We start from the raw sequence: 15,679 nt of genomic DNA on the forward strand, positions 1-15,679 counted from the left end.
CCCAGCTCCCCTTGGGGAGACGCACACAAGACACCACTCTTCAGTCCATGAAGAATGAGAGGACAGGACCTTCTTTCGCACAGCTTAACCATCTTAGAAATGGGGCTTTAGAAAGGTGCTTTGGTACTGACAGACTAAGAAAAATCAGTCTCTGTGTTGGGTAATTTTCATAGTGGTATTTGGCACAGAACTGGATGCAAGGACATTAACAAATTCACTTCAGTATTGTTTTTTGTTTTTTTTTTTTTCTCATTAAACTTGTTTTAATGGGTCTCAAAATTCTGTGAGAGATTTTTGGTCAAGTTGTTTCCATTAAAAAGTACTGATTTTGAAAACTAATAACTTAAAACTGCCAAACATACACACACACAAAAAAAAGATCCACAAACATTCTTTCCTTCTGAAGGTTTTACGATGCATTGTTATCATTCACCAGTCTTTTACTATTACACTTCAATGGCCAATTGAGACAAACAGCTCTGAGACTGTTCTTCCACCACTGATGAAGACTGGGGTGGCAGGTAATATTCATTTAGCCTTCTGAGCTTTCTGGGCAGACTTGGTGACTTTGCAGCTCTAGCAGCCTTCTTGTCCATAGCTTTGATGACACCCACAGCAACTGTCTGCCTTATGTCACGAACAGCAAAATGACCAAGGGGAGGATAGTCAGAGAAGCTCTCAACACACATGGGCTTGCCAGGCACCATATCAACAATGGCAGCATCACCAGACTTCAAGAATTCGGGGCCATCTTCCATCTTCTTACCAGAACGATGACCAATCTTTTCTTTAAGCTCAGCAAACTTGCATGTTATGTGGGCTGTATGACAATCCAGAACAGGAGCATAGCCAGCACTAATTTGGCCTGGATGGTTAATCACCTGAGCAGTGAAGCCAGCTGCTTCCATGGGTGGTTCATTTTTGCTGTCACCAGCAACTTTGCCTCGTCTAACATCTTTGACGGACACGTTCTTTACATTGAAGCCCACATTGTCCCCAGGAAGAGCTTCATGGTGCATTTCAACAGACTTAACTTCAGTTGTTACATTAACTGGAGCAAAGGTACCATAGCATGGTTACCATGCCAGGTTTGAGAACACCAGTCTCTACTCAGCCCACAGGGACAGTGCCAATACCAATTTTATAGACATCCTGGAGGGGGAGTCGCAGAGGCTTGTCAGTTGGATGAGTTGGTGGCAGGATACAGTCCAAAGCTTCCAGCTCTGTGGTGCCACTGGCACTGCCATCTTTGCAAGTGACTTTCCATCCCTTGAACCAAAGCATGTTAGCACTTGGCTCCAGTAGGTTGTCACCATTCCAACCAGAAATTGGCACAAATGCTACTGTGTCAGGGTTTTAGGAAATTTTCTTTATGTAGGTGCTGACTTCATTAACGATTTCCTTGTATGTCTTCTGACTGTAAGATGGCTCAGTGGAATCCATTTTGTTGACACCAACAATTAGCTATTTCACACCCAGGATGTAAGCCAGAAGAGCATGCTCACGGGTCTGGAGATACCAGCTTCAAATTCACCAACACCAGCAGCAACAATCAGGACAGCACAGTCAGCCTGGGATGTGCCTGTAATCATGTTTTTTATGAAGTCTCTGTGTTCTGGGGCATCAATGATAGTCACATAGTATTTGCTGGTCTCAAATTTCCACAGGGAGATGTCAATAGTGATACCACGCTGGCACTCAGCCTTCAGTTTGTCCAAGACCTAGGCATACTTGAAGGAGCCTTTTCCCATCTCAGCAGCCTCCTTCACAAACTTTTCGATGGGTCGTTTGTTGATTCCACCACATTTGTAGATCAGGTGGCCGGTTGTGTTGAACTTGCCGGAATCTACGTGTCCAATTACGACGATGTTGATGTCTTTTCCTTTCCCATTTTTGCTTTGAATTAGCGGTGGCTTTCACAACACCTGCGTTCTGACCGCAAACCCGGTGCGGAAAAAGCTCACTTCAGTTTTGTAAAAAACTGTTGAAGACTTCTAGAATCGGTGAGCTTCCGACCTTGCCAATACTTCTTTCAAATGATTAGGAACTACCTATCACAAAAGCAAGCATTTTTTTTTCAGTCCACTTTAAAGTTAAGAGTCCTTAGACTGATGCTACTGAGCTGACATTAACCTTTTGTTCTCTGTCCCTGAGGACATACCACATCAAGCATGTATGTGCAAGTGTTTACAGTAAGTATTCCTTTGCCACAAGCCGAGAATGTCAACCTAGTCACCCGATTAAACAAAAGGAAGAAAGAAGATAGAAAACGTCACTAGGGGTGAGAGGAAAGTTTTAATTGCTGTGAGGGTTGGTCCCTCTCAAATCTCCAAGCCCTGGGGGTAGCCTTGCAGAGCCTGGGTGTGCGGGTGGTGAGCTGTGATAGGCAGCCTGGTCAGCGGTTTGTGCTCTGGCTTAGAACCCCAGGTGCTTGGCCACACCTCTTGGGCCTCTGGCTCCTGTCGCAGCTACAGCCTTCCCCAGCCCAGCCCCTCCCACTCCAGAGGTGTGTAGCCATCAGTTCCTTATCAGCAACACCAAGCCCTCCCACTTGCAAGTAAGGCTTCCCCAAGCTTTCAGACTAAGCAGATGAGAAGTACCTGCTGTCAGACCCTGACTCATCCCAAAACTGTATATAAGAATCCTATCTGGAAGGATTAAAGGTTGTGTAAGAACTACTCAGTCATCTGAGAGCTTCTGTCATCAGAGCTGTAACACTTGGGAAGAGGTCTGCTCTCCTCCCACCCCACCCCCCAAAAAATGCCATCTGAAGCTCCACCGCACTCATCACTGGCTAATTGGCCTCTCGTAGGCTCAGCCCGACCAGAGTCAGCTCAGGGCGACATGATGTAACCAAGATGGCACAGCAGAGACAGAGGTGGAGCAAACTGCACAGAGGCAGAAGCAATGGAAAGGACTTCCTCTCCCTGCTTGCACTCATCGCTGGGTAATCGGCCTCTCTCGTAGGCCCAGCCGGACCCCACTCATCTCTGGGTGATGTGATGTAACCAAGATGGCACAGCAGAGACAGAGGTGGAGCAAGTTCTCCCTGCTTGCACTCCCTCCCCTTTGCATGAACTCTCGCACCTGGCCAGGCCAGTGATCTCCCTGGAAAGCCTCTGGTACATAGGCCCATGTGGGTGTGGGTAACTTTCTCTTGCTTTGTAAACTTTTAGCTCCTCTGAAGTGAAGAATGGAAAAACCTTTAGCCTGTGAGATAGAAAAATGGTGCTAAGAACAGGCTAAAAACAAAGACTCTGAGAATAATCGTTAATTTAAGCTCAGCCACCACCAGGAGCAAGAAAAACATATATGTTGGCTGGGTTCTAGAAGGGTGCTACAGCATCATGATGGGAAGAACATACTTGCCAAGAGAAGTGCTTTCTAGAAAATTCCAGAAACCCACAAGTATATTTCAAATCTGAGGGCCTGATAGCTTCAGCAATAGTTCAAAAGTAGCCTGGTCAGCTGCCTCTGAGGAGCCAGAAAATGTTTCTCCTCTAAGCCAGGAACAGCAACGTGTCTCCCACCTTTCTCTGACTCTCACTGTTTTGGACCCTGTTCTCCAGCATCAGCTGGCCCTTGTTCACTTGTGACAAAAAAAAAAAATGGATAGTAAATGGCCTTAGCTTCTTGCATTAAAGTCCAAGGGTAAAAGAGCATTTCGATAGTAACAAAGTCCAACTGGTGATTTGTGATTCATCTGGGTTCAAGCACCTCCTCGATATTCCCTGTTGACCTCTATGCAGGCAGACTATGTGCTTCCTGAGAACAGGATCTGTGTTGTTCATTCCCATGGCCCCTAAAAACTTAAAAAGGTTTAGAGAATAGTAGTTTGACTAAATACTATTTTAGCATTTTCCAGAGAGATGCCCAGAAGTTGATTTCTATTCATTACTGCAGAGCTGGCTCTGTCATTGTGTAATCCTCAATCACAGAGGATTACAGGAGGTAAAATTGTACTCTGTTTACACAGTTAGAATTTTTACTACAGGGGTATATGGATATTTTAAAACAAGATGCTCAATTACCTTGGATTCGTTTGAGGTACTATATCTATACCAGGGCACCTATTTTGTGAGGTAAAAGAAAGTTAATAATGGTCTAGGGACCTCAGTAAGAAAAATTAGTGGTTAGAATCTACAGTATGAAGGAGAGATGCTTTCTTAACAGGACATCAGTCCCTCTCTTTCAAGAGCTGTAACCTCCTCTTCCACTGGGCCCAGAAAATGCTTATCTCTCATTCTCAGCCTAGCATCCTGGACAGCTATTATAAATTAACAGATATAGAGCTGAGCAATGAAGACTGTACCCTGAAACTGCTATATATCCAGAGCCTCCGTTGAAATTCAACCCCAAACCAATACATCTAAGCCAGAAAGAAGAGGAACAGGTCCACAAACAGGGGCAGAGGAAAGAACCCAACAGTGCAGGACACAGTGCTAAATGATAGACTCAAACAACAGGGCTGCCATCAGATTCCAGGAGAAAGGACTGTTTCCCACCAACAGGATGCTGTGGTTCATTTGAATGGCTGCCTCCATGCCGGCCAGAGTGCTCTCCTATTCCAGGCCACTGGGACGGAATGCTGCCTCACTTGATCAAATCTCCCCATTGCCTTTTCTGTGTAAACAGCTTCTGCCCTGAGGGGCTGTCATTTCAGAGTTTCCATTCTCATCCCTCAAACCATAGGCGGTAGCCTCATCAGGAACACCATGGGGGATATCAATAAAAGCAAACTCTTCCAATGTGTCCTTTTCATTCCATGATGATCAAAAGCTGAGACATGCTTGGGGTGGGGGTAAGGAGGATGACCCCTACAGAAGGTCCCAGGATACTTTGAAAATAGTATCATTCCTCTACTTGCTGTAATAAGGTCTTCTAATTCTAGTGGAAGAATCACAGCATCATCTACTTCCACTGTCAAGGAAAATCGAGTACTATTTATCTGAGAGCTCACAAAGAATAGGCTTTGTTCTAGCCAGCTGGTACTACTGTGGGTTCTGCTGTGCTCTTGAGAGTATTGACCACCTGCTGAGCAACCTGAACAGTCTATAAGATCATGAGAGCAGTGCCTACTAAGTGACCAGTTCAGACATACATCTATAAAGCTCCCATATGTGCCAGGCACTCTGGTAAAAACCCAGCATGATCTTTGCACTCCTCAAAAGTATCTTCTCATATAACAAATCTACCTGCTCCTAATAAATAGAGAACAACTCTGAACTGACATCTAATGTTAAAATCAGAGTATTTAGAACCGCAGAGTAAGTTCAAGACCAGCTGGGTAACTTAGTAAAACACTATCTCAGAACAAAACTTGAAGGTTGGCATTATAATTCAGTGCTTGCTTAGTATGTAAAATTCCTTGAGTTTAATCCTCAGTGTGTGGATAGGGGTATTGTACTATTTATATTCAGGTATCAACTTGACTCAGCCTGGAGTTCTCTGAGTGAATCTTAATTGAGGGATGCCCTAAAGTCAAATTGGCCTGTGGTCATGCCTATAAGTGGTTACCTTCACTGATGACTGATATGGGAGGGTCCAGTCTACTGTGAGCATCACTATCCCTAGGCATGTGGGCCTGGGCTATATAAGAAATTGCACTTGAGCCAAGCCAGAAGGCAAGTCATTTAGCAGCATTCCTCCATGATTCTGTTCCAGGTTCCTGACTGGAGTTCCTGTTCTGACTTCTCTCGGAGACGGGCTGTTACTTGGAAGTGTAAGCTGAGTAAACTTTTTCTTCCCCAGGTTGATTTTGTCCAAAATGCCTTATCAAAGTATCAGGAAGCAAACTAGAATGGGGGTGGAGTGATACCAGGAAAATTCCACAGAAATCCAAATGGAGGAATAGGATCCAAGGAAGAAAAGATGTGGATCAAGCAGCTAAAGAAAATATGGCAACAGAGAGGTCTCATGGTGAAGGCATGTTGATGGAAGTGCCCTTCTGATAAACAGTAACTCCAACAGACTCCTGGCATGGACACAGATCACAAAGTTAGAGAGGAAATAAGCTTGTCAAGGAACTCTTTTGTAAGGAGTGTTGGAAGTAAGAATGGCATAGGCAAAATGGAACTGGGCTCTGGAATTCTCTGACAACGAGGCAGTCATATAAAGCAGCAGTATACTCCTGGAGTTCATTCTATCCACAAGCCTGTTTGGGCTCCAACACTTCTCTCTGTCTCCCTGTCTCCCTGTCTCTCTGTCTCTGCCTCTGTCTCTCTCTTTCCCATCCCATTCCTTTTGACAGTATATATTTAGAATACATTTTTTGTCCTTCTAAGAAGAATTTTTCAAAAATCTCATCACCACTGAGTAGAACAGGCCTTAAAATGTACTCATTGATGACAAGGTGAAACTTAGATCATCAAAGTGGTCTCAGCTACGACTTATTCTAATGACTCTGTGTTGGATATCAGCTGATGACATCATCCAGTCACTATGTCTGGCATGAATCCTTATGCAAGATATTGAAGGCAATTTTTTGTTTTCAAATTTAATATGTGTGTGTGTGTGTGTGTGTGTAATATTAAGTACTGTTAGCAAAATCACATAATTAATGGTCAGTGTATACCCTAGTCACAGGTTCATGTGGCCCTCGAGCCATTCATTTTAAGCCTGGAACACTTTAAACTCAACAACCTCAACCTGAATAAATCTTGTCCACATAACAAAAGGGACAGGTGACCCTCTTCTGCATACATCAAGGACACAGGTGAGTTGCCCATGCACAACACTTAAAGTACCCAGTTAGAGACTCTCACTAACAAGACCTAGAAGCATCTTCTCACTTCATCCACTTGTTCCACAGCATGATGTGCTTGTTATGTGTGAGGACTGCTGCAGGCTCTGGGGCAGAAGCATGAACCATGTAGTGCCTCCCCTCACTGTGCACTGTCCCCTGCTGGGAAAGATGAAAGCCTGGGAGACAATTAGAAAGGACTTGTTGACACAGTATGGAATAAAATTTGAGTGGTTATTATTTAAATTGTGTCATGTCCCCCAGAGGGAAAAAGCTAACATAATTGGCTATGGCAAACTATAAATAAAGCACAGCCATAGACAGTATGGCCTTGGCTTGAATTAAAAGAATCTAAAGTATTAAGAGTGGGAGCCTTAGTATTTTAGAGCTAAGTCCTACCATCATCGTCAGACAACTCTTCTCCCTTTGAAGACAAATTTTCATCTAATGATCAGTCTGTGGAAACTGAACACTTGACAATGGACTACCAAGTTACCATGCTACCTGAACCATCTGGACATGGGTGTTGTTTTGCCCACAAAGTCATGAAATTGGTTTCACACAGCAGCCATTGATCATAAACGAAAGTGGAATAACAGAGCCAAAGCAGATCATAAATGCACAAGTAAGTTACACGAAGTGGCTCAAATGCCTTTGATTCCTATTGCTAGTATAAACCTTCTTATCTCCTATGATACACCTATGATCTCACAAGACATGGTCTAGGATTGATTCAGTAAGAAAAAATAAGAATATAACTTATAAATGCATCTCCTTATTATATAGGTGCAACCTCACAAAGAACTTTAGCTTTGCATCTCTTTTATAGGATATCTCTAAAAAGTAGGAGTGAAGGAAATCTTTACATTGGAAAGAACCTTGAGTCATACATATGGTCATACAGTTTACTTGGAAGTAAAAATAACTAGTGGTATTTATGCTCAGAAACATGAATATCTACTCACAAAGGATTACCTGGATAAAGTTGTCATTAAACACAACACTGACTACCCCTCCCCCTGCAATATAACTACATTCCCTCAAGGTAAGCAGCCAGCAATGTCATGATAGGTTGACCTGCCAGGGACCATATCTATAAGAAAAAGAAAGCACTTTGTCCATATTGTAATAGGAATTTCTTCTGAATATGAATTTGCCTTTCCTATGTCTAGTGCTCCTGCAAAAACTAACATTCATGGGCTTACAAAGTACCTGAACCACTGTCATGGCATTCCACATAGCATTGATAAAACAGTAGAAAGGCCTTGCTAAGAAGTTATTTCAGTATAAAGTAGGGGGCAGCCACTGACAGGATTGGGCAGAGGCAAAGTTCTTCAAAAGGCTATGTGTGCTCTTAACCAGCATCCAATGTACTGTTTTGTACATAGCCAGGATTGATGGGTCCAGGAAGCAGAGTATGTTAAAGTGAGTTATACACGTTTTTATAAGCTCTGGTGAACCTAGCAAACTTCTATTCCCTATGCCTGTTACCTTATTCTCTGTTGAACAAGAAGTCTTAGTTCCAGAGTAGGCAGTGCTTCTTCTAGGATGCATAAACATTCCATTAAACAGGAAGATAAGACTTCCTCTCTGTCCCCTTTGGGTTCCTGATGCCCTTGAGATAACAAATTGAGGAAGGAGTCACAGGGTTAGCAGAGATGGTTATTCTAAACCATCAGGGAGACACCAGACAACTACTCTATAATGAAGTTATTTGTAAATTAACGATGATACAAACATGTGGTTAGGTTTTGAGTTGACAAGGAGTGGACTTGTGATAGTTGACCTTATCAAATTGGCTGTATTTTTAATCACCTAGGAACACATATCCGGCTGGCTGTAAAGATAGTTCCGGAGAGGATTAAGTAATAAGACCATCCTTTCTCATTGCTGTGACGACATGCTAACAAGATGCATCTTAAAGAAGGGAGGCTTGCTTGGGCTGACAGTTTAAGTAGGGATACACACAATGGTGAAGGAGAAGGATTGAAGGTGGGACCAGGGGCCACAGTCACATCACAACAACAGTCAGAAGGCTGAGAGTGTAAAGGAAGTGGAGCTGGTCTATAAAACCCCAGAGCCTACAATGATTCATTTCATCCAGGAATACTCTGCCAACAAAAACTGTCACAACCTTCCAAATAGTGCCACCATGGTGACCAAATATTCAGACTCATGAACCCATGATGAACATTTCACACTCTGCAACAGAGAAAAATAAACTGGGCACCAACATTCAAACCATGGCTCAGCAAACAAGAAGGAAAAAAAAAAGGCATGAGAAAGAGCAATACCACATGCCTGCATTTCCTTCTCCCCCGGAGTAGGAGGAAATCTGTCAACTACTGTTAACATCTTACTTTGACATTCAATTTCAGAGTCTTCTGCCTGATAATGAAAACTCAATACCAAGAACTCATCAGGATACCTAACCAGGCCTTCAGCACAAGACTGGTGTGTTTTCTGTTGATGAGGCCACTCGGAGAACACCACCCACACATATGGCCAGAAGGGATGGATGAAACTCAGACAATTGTTTGCTCAGACCAACAAACTATCGCTCAAGGTGCTTCAAATACTAAAGGCCAAGGTCCTCAGCCACTGGATGGGAAAAGGAACTTGGATCTTTCACAGTCCACTGAGTCTGTGGGAAGAGTGTGGGACTTATCAGAAAGGTCTCATGAGTCAACTACTCAACTGAGAAAACACAACTCTGCTCAAACTATCAATAGGATAAGAACAACGGTCCTGCTCTTGTGTAAGCAAGATCAACAAAGACAAGGAGAATCAATCCAGAGAGAGAGAGAGAGAGAGAGAGAGAGAGAGAGAGAGAGAGAGAGAGAAACTAACTGACTGTCTTAGTTATGGTTTTATAAAGGACAAGATTTAGTTGGGGCTGGCTTACAGGTTCAGAGGTTCAGTCCATTATCATCAAGGTGGGAGCATGGGAGCGTCCAGGGCTGGAGGAGCCAAGAGTTCTGCATCTTCATCCAAAGGAAGCCAAAAACAGAATGTTTTCAGGTAGCTAGGAGGAGAGTCCCAAAGTCCACCACTACAGTGACACACTTCCTCCAACAAGAGCATACCTACTCCAACAAGGTCACACCTCCTAATAATGTCACTCCCTGGGCCAAGCTTATTCAAACCACCACATTGACATAAGAAGAAACATCCCCTGTCTTCCAAACACACCAGTAACAAATTTAAGTAGAAAAAAAAAGGTTATTCATTTCTCTGGCCCTCCCAATGCCTCCCAAACCTAATCCTGCATAGGCGAAGGAGGCAGGTGTCACACTGCAGCTTGAATATGACCAGGACTGGGTATTAGTAATTGTAGCACAGTGGTCAGTGCTGGAAGGTTAGTGAGATGACAATCTGATGGATTGTCAAGAACAAGGCTGGCCACTCTACACGAACATAAGAGCAGGCAAAGCACGGATGCTGATAGCCATTGAAAGTAAAATCTCTCCAGTTTTCCTCAAAGCGATGGAGACTCTCTGATCAAAGTGGTTGCTGAAGGCATTCTTCTTCCTATGGCCTAGTGCCAGTTGGGAGTGACAGTTTATGAGTACTTCAGGACTTGGAAAAGGCTCATACAGGTGTAGTCCCTGAACTCAAAGGGCAGAAAAGCAGAGAGACGAGTGTTGGGCAGGAAAGAACGATCAGTTGCATTTACTATCCTGAAATATTAAACATTGGGGAAAAAAAGAAAGTTATAGGAGACTAAACATTTTTCAAAGAATAAAATGGGTAAAATTTGTCTCTAGAATAGAACTAAACATGTCACAGCTGAGAAAAATACAAGGAACAAAGAAGCTTGCAAAGATGATGTGACTTACTCCTGGAATCTTCTACTTGTTACCTTTTGCATCCTGGCACTATGTGGACCAAGCTGAGAAGCCATGGCAGTTCTCTCATTTGAAAGCTTGTCACAGAGAGGAGATGAGTAGGCAGAAAATGCAGAAGGAAATAGCTATTATATTACTCTTCCTAAGATGTGTATTATCACCAGCAATGTCCAAATTGAGAACAAGGAATAGTGACAGTTCATAAGGAAATGAGTCAGAAAATAATTCCTACTTTCAATTAATATTTCAGCTCTCTTGTTGTGTTCCATTTTCATAAACTTGCTACCTTGTTTAATAATCTCCTTCTTTGACTGAGTAGATTTCATCAGAGTAAACAACAGGACATAGAGATGAGCAGAAGTCCCTCCAAGAATAGGTCAAAATGTAGTCAGAAGGTCTCCCTTATAGGCATCTATACAAGTTTCATCACATTTCCTCCAAAAATGTGATGTCCCAACCTAAAACTAGGCTGCTAAGACTACGGAAGTAAACAACTCACAAGTCTTAAGAAGTTTCTGAAACTTAGCAGATTCACAAGCATTCCTCCCTCTCCAAGGTCTCAAAAAATAATAACCTCTCACTTTACTTTCAGTTTTATATATCTTGACTTATACTTCGGATAAATCAAGATGTATAAAATTCGGAGGAGCCTACTCAGAAGAAAGGCAAACCAAGAGACTCAACTAAAGAATCTGGTGATTGTTAGAAACTGCTAAATGTCCAGCCTCTGACTGAAAGAAAACCCCAGAATCATTTTGTCCACATATAAATCACATTCTTCCTGAGATGACAATAACCCTTTACATTGTTTTAAATATAATTTTCTATCTTTCCGAAAGGTCAGTGAATTCTGACACACAGACAACATCTTGCTGACCTGTATTAGGGACTGTGAAGAAATAAGCTGACTTTGATGGCTAGACTAGTGTGGAGCAAGTAGAAAAAAATTCTTAGAGATGATTTGTGTGCAAGCTTGAAAATTCTGCAGAATTTACTCAACATCCTGTCACTTAGGATCCAAGAAAGACTCAGCTTTTGAGAACAAGGGCTTAGTTATGTCTCTCATCTTTTGCTGTTGCTGTTGCTGTTAAACAATTATTCATGGTGTTTATTTCTGTTCTTGGTTATCTATAAGGTGGAAGTCCATCCCCATTGTCTGACACCAGACAACATTGCTTGTGCAGGGATTTCCCAAGACCAAGCATTTCAGCTCACTGCTCAGCACTCAGCTCAGCTGCACCTAACTCCACCCTTGCACTCTGGGTCCCAGCAAGATAAAGTGAGACTCAGTAATTTAATTTCCAGGTTCCCTCTCTCAGAACTTCATTACTCTCTCTATATCCCTCTATCCTGTCTTAGTTTTCTCTTCATAGCCATATCAACTTTGGTATACTCTGCATGCATCTGCTTCTTGTTTATTTCCCATCTTTATAATGTAGCCCTAAGATGTGAGACCACAGTCTGAGAATAGAGTCCCAAGAGAACTATAAAACCAGATAAGAGTCTTTTGACTTCAGTTTCTTCAAAAACACAGAATTGTTCTTGAAATGTGTTTTCCTCCTTCTCCACCCCCACGCCAGGTGTAGTGGATAGGAGTGAGTTCACTTCTGTTGCTAATCATATGCCTCTTTTGAAAAACATCTTTTTTTTTTTTTTTGCCAAGTGCTGCTTGTTCTTGTAATTGTACACTTTCCTCAGGTGACTCTTCTTAGCCCTCAGAGTATAAATTGTCTGATGCCCTGAAAAAAGTTGGCTATAGCACAAAACTTTAGTGCTTCTCAATTTTAGGCCCCACCCTCCCAGTTCACCTCTCCATTAGAGCAGTAAACAAGTTACACCTGAACAGGAATCTGAAGTCCACTGTGAGGTATGAGAGCAGGGCGGGGGTGGGGACCGTCAGAGAAGGAAGTGAGTGTGCATGACAGGACAGAATCCAGGGGAGGCTTTGCCTTATGTCAGGCTTGTGCATCACTTTTTAAAGGAAGAAGGAACACAAGCATTAAAGTCACAACAATTACATTGCTTGCAAGTTGCTTATGATTATAATTCCTGGTTTCCAGAAGATCATCTAGAAGGAACTTTAGATGAAGAAGTATGGGACAGTGTATAAAAGAGTATTGAAAGGGCATGGAAAAGGGAGGAAAAGAGCCATGTTCAATTTGGTTTATTTGGGCATTAATTCAGACTGTTACCAAAATCCTTAAGGAAGATAAGGAGGATATTAGTCATGAGGAAAAGATGGGTAGTTCCTTGAATGAATATAAACTGAATTTTCAAACCTTAAAATTGATAAAAGAAGGAAAAAGAAATTTACAGTGTCACTGAGCTAGTGATGGTTCCCTCAGCTCACTTACTGGAGCCTTCTTTAAAAATGTATTCTCCGGCTGTTCCACATCTAATGTGGACTGTGAAAAAATTAATTAATTAATTAATTAATTAATTAAAATATTTTTTAAAAAGAATAATTAATTAGAAAAAATAAAAGTAAATAAAAATGTATTTTCCATTGCCTGAAAATGACCCTGAAGTATGGGATGGGGAATTTGATAATCAATATAATCTTGAATGCCCTCCATTTCCTGTGAGGATTTAGGAGAGCCTATGACAAAGCAAACTTTACAACCTTGGCAAGCTCCGGCAAAACTGGGAAGTGGAATTCACTTCCCAATTCCTTGATGGCCTCATGAACCTAGCTTGGTATTTCCAGTGCAATTTCAGCAAATTAAAATGTTTACCTAATTATATGCACTAACCAGTCCTTTAAAACTCTAGAAGGAAAGAGAACATTAGACAGTCCTCACATATTATCTTGAGTGGCAAGAAAAGAACTACAGCTTATGAATCCATACTAAAAGAAGCATTTGTGTATCATGTGGATCCTTCACTTCTTTTTATTTTCTCCACTAAATTGTCTCCTACAAGCCGGGCAGTGGTGGCACACGCCTTTAATCCCAGCTCTTGGGAGGCAGTGGCAAGTGGATTTCTGAATAGGAAGCCAGCCTGGTCTACAGAGTGAGTTCCAGGACAGCCAGGGCTACACAGAGAAACAAAAACAAAACAAAACAAAACAAAAAACAAAAACCAAAAAAAATTCTCCTACAGATATTATAGCACAAAAAGGATAAACCTTTGAAATTGATTTATTTGCCCAATAACGGCCATATACTAATTAATTATCTTACCCTTCTCAATCACCTTACTCTTACTTAATCAGTAAATCATGGAGGACGTGATGTCGACAAGTATATGGGTTTGATCCTTGCTGTATTATACTACCCTTACCTAACCATCAGTTTTTAATAGCATTAACAGAACTCCGTAGATTTACTGTGGAAGGATAGGAAACCTTTACCTCGCTGACAAACTATATGACTTTCTCCTACAAACTGAATTTGTGATTACAAAAAGAGCTCAACCTTCTTCCATTCCATAGGCAGATAGTTATTTTATTGATTACTCATTTAAGACTACAGGAGGGATTCAGGGTCCATATATTCATTGATCTGTTTATACATCTCTTTCCTTAGCCCACCAGATATAACTAGCCTTTTTGCTTAATCTATTGTGATTAATTTATAAACCATTATATATTGTTTCAGATTCTGGGTATTATGTCCAGCAATAGACTCATACTTATGAGCACTCTAACCTTCCTGGTTTTCATTCTGGAAGGAAATAAGCAAGTTGGTGATTTATGTTTGCCCTGTTTTTACTTCTCCAGAAGAAAGTTGGGAAAAAGTTTGCATCTGTCATTGCAGATGGGTCCACTGAAACATCATGGATTCCTTTTCAACTCCTCATGCCCCAGGACATCAAGGACAAAGGTGGGGAGTGAGGAGACAATGGAAGTCACCAGATAGCAAACCTCTAGCTAAACGGCAAACAGAGATGTCAACCACATCATCAGAAGTCATGTCTGCCTACCTGGGACCAAATGGTGGCCTATGCACCAGAGGAGAAGTTTCTTTACTAATGACTCTGTGTTTACACCTGGACCCTGGATTGTATTAGACTCATTCATTCATCTGGAGAAGGGACTTTAGGATTTGAATCATTTGCCATTTGCATAGGACATCATTATAAATCAGGCAGATACTTCTTTTGACTTAATGATGAGGACATGAAAAAAATCATTGAGATAAGCTCATTGGGAGTATGTGCTAAAAAACAATGAACATTTCAGCATTATCTTAGTGTTCCTCTCTATGGTGGTTTGAATAAGAATGGCAACTACAGGCTCATATATGTAAACACTTGATTCCCAGTTGGCGAAGCTATTTGGTAAGGATTATAAGGTATGACCTTGTTGGAGGAAGTATGTCACTGAGAGTTAGGTTTGAGGTTTCAAAAGGCCACACCATTCCTAGTCAGCCCTCTCTGCCTCGTTGTCAATAAGAATGTGAGCTCTCAGTCTCTGCTCCAGTGCCATGCCTGCCTGCCTGCCTGATGCTATGCTCCCCTCCATGGTGACCATGGACTCTAGACCTCTAGAACAATAAGCCCCAACAAACTATTCCTTTTATAAGTTGCCTTGGTCATGGTGCCTCTTGGCAGCAATAGATCTTCAACTAAGATACTCTCTGTCCTACTTTTTCTCTTTTCCATTTACAGTCCCCTGCTTCTCCCTTTCTCTCTGTGGTCTTCATGAGGTTTTTTTTATGTTGAAAAGTGTGACTGAGTAATGGGTTTGCTGATTCTTAGCCATTGCCCTATTTACTAATGAAGGGAATGTCCTAGGTGCATTTGCCCTCATTGACCTGTGCTGAAAGCCCTATTGTAGAGTTAGTACCTTTCCATCAGGTGCACTCTGCTTTCATGTACTTTATGCGTGATAACTGTCAGTTATTACTGTCTGCTTCATTTTGTACCAAAATGAAGAATAGACCCTAAAATAATTATCTTATTATGTCAATGAGGAGAAACTTTAGTTCTCTAATTCACAGCAATTATTTCATTACACTTAATCACTTGATAGCAACCATACTTTTAGCACCTGTTTCAAATAAAGGTAACAATCATCACATGCTTTTTCATAGCTTTGAAATGATGCTTAATAGGAAAACACACACACACGGGGGGGGGGGAGAGG

At 41.8% G+C, this 15,679-nt stretch overlaps 1 pseudogene; it reads right to left on the reverse strand.

Annotated features, from left to right (window-relative positions):
- Positions 1–528: 528 nt before the first annotated feature.
- On the reverse strand, positions 529–6,871 carry LOC116094413 (annotated as a pseudogene).
- Positions 6,872–15,679: the final 8,808 nt, after the last annotated feature.

This window comes from Mastomys coucha, unplaced genomic scaffold (assembly GCF_008632895.1).
Source record: "Mastomys coucha isolate ucsf_1 unplaced genomic scaffold, UCSF_Mcou_1 pScaffold16, whole genome shotgun sequence".
Classification (NCBI taxonomy): domain Eukaryota; kingdom Metazoa; phylum Chordata; class Mammalia; order Rodentia; family Muridae; genus Mastomys; species Mastomys coucha.